A 2,202-nucleotide genomic window follows, 5' to 3' on the forward strand; every position below is an offset into this window, starting at 1 on the left:
AATCCTTTAACAAACACAGCCTTGACTGTCCCTCAGTTTAACAATATAGCTGTTCCATGCTCAGGAAAAGGGCTGTGGGAACAAGTTCCCAGATTTATCCAGGCCTAACGTGTCCCTGCAGTGTAAAATTATAGTATATTGTTTAACGCATAGCGGATAATCAATAGATGTTTATAAAAGGAACAGCCATACATTTTTGTCATTTTTATTAGTACCCTTCAGTTGTTGTATTATGGTGTTGCTTGGAATTGTTGCAATAGAGGGAGGGGGGCAATCGATTTCTACCAAATTTTATATATTGTTTCAAAGTGTAAATGATTTGCATTTATGGTTTATTTTATTCGTAGGTGCTCTATTAGTTTCCTAGGACTGCTGTAGCAAATTATTATAAACTGGGTGGCTTAAAACAAGACATTTATTATCTCATGGTTCTGGAAGCTAGCAGTTCAAAATCAAGGTGCTGCCAAGGCCATGCTCCCTCTGAAGGCTTAGGGATTAGGGAAGAATCCTTCCTTGGCTCTTCTACCTTCTGGTGGTTGCGGTGTTCCTCGACTTTGAATACATGACTCAATATCTGTCTCTATTTTTGCATGGCATTCTCCTCTGTGTGTCTGTTGCCAATTTTTGGCTCTTCCTATAGATTCGGCTTAGGGCCCACTCTAATCCATTATGACTTCATTGTAGCTTTATTACATCTTCCAAGACCCAGTTTCCAAATAAGGTTACATTCTTAGATTTCAAGTGGACATGAATTTGGGAGGACACTTATTTTTAGAATTATTTATTATTATTTATGCCTATAGCACCTGGTCTTCCTACATGGTCTCCCATCCAAGTACTAACCAGGCCCCACCCTGCTTAGCTTCCAAGATCAGACATCGGGCTTGTTCAGGGTGGCATGGCCATAGACCATGGACCATGGCTCCACTAGGGTGCTAACCCAGGACCTTCTGCATGTAAAGCAGATGTGCTAACCGCTACACTATGGAACCACATCCGGAAGGGACACTGATAAACCCAGTAAAGGTACCATCTTGTCCTGAGAACTATAAATACATAGAGTACATGAATTCTCCTCCATCAGTTCTTTGATGAGAAAAGCAATTTTTTATTTCCCTAAGGCCTGAACTTTAAGTTAGTTAGAAGAAGGTGTTGGGGATGGGGAGGGGAGTGTTAATGTGAGGGCTATTCAAGAGTGGTGTCCATTTCCACTGGAAAAAGGGTCTATCCTCGCATTTCTGGACTGACTGCCATCCCGGAGAGAAGGTTCTCATCATGGAACCAGGTCAGGGAAGGGGAGGGAGGCTACAGGCCAGTCTCCACCCTCTCACAGCCACCTTTAAAACTTCAGAGTCAAAAGTTGTCTTAGTCAGCTCAGGCTGCCATATAAAATACCACAAATGGGTGCCTTAAACAACAAAATGTATTTTCTCACAATTTTGAAGGAGAGAAGTCCAAGATCAAGGTTCAAACTAACTTGATCTTCATTGAGCTCTCTCTTCCTGCTTTTCAAACAGTTGACTTCCCACTGTGTCCTCACACAGACTTTCTCTGAGAGAGAAAGAGAAAAGGACAGAGAGAAAGAGAGAGAATGTTTGAGAAGGATCTCTGGAGTTTCTTCCCCTTTATATAAACATCAGTCCTATGGGATTAGGAGATCCCCACCCGTGACCTCAGTCAACCTTTTTTTTTTTTTTTTTTTTGCTGTTTCTTTTTTAACATTTTATTTATCTATTTATTTTAACATTATATTTATTTTCCCCCTCCCCCTCCCTTCTCCCCTCTAGTAACCACTAGTCCGTTATCCATGTCCATGAGTTTCTGTTTGTTTGTCCTGTTCATTTGTTGCTTTTAAGTTTATATCTCACATACAAGTGATATCATGTGATTTTCAACTTTTTCTGTCTGGCTTATTTTGCTTAGCATGATTATTTCAAGGTCCATCCATGTTGTTGCAAATGGCAGTATTTCATCTCTTTTTGTGACTGAATAATATTCCATTGTATATATGTACCACAGCTTCTTTAGCCAGTCATCTATTGTAGGACGCTTCAGTTAGCCAGAGTATTTTAACACCATGAATAATGCTGCTGTGCACATCGGTGTGCAAATATCTTTACAGATATGAGTTTTCAAGTCTTTGGGGTAAATATCCAGTAGAGGGATTGCTGGATCATATGGTAGATCAATTCTTAGTTTTTT

At 40.1% G+C, this 2,202-nt stretch overlaps 1 pseudogene; it reads right to left on the minus strand.

Moving 5' to 3' along the window:
* Positions 1-794: 794 nt before the first annotated feature.
* Positions 795-910, minus strand: LOC112470101 (annotated as a pseudogene).
* Positions 911-2,202: the final 1,292 nt, after the last annotated feature.

This window comes from Pteropus alecto, unplaced genomic scaffold (assembly GCF_000325575.1).
Source record: "Pteropus alecto unplaced genomic scaffold, ASM32557v1 scaffold288, whole genome shotgun sequence".
NCBI lineage: Eukaryota > Metazoa > Chordata > Mammalia > Chiroptera > Pteropodidae > Pteropus > Pteropus alecto.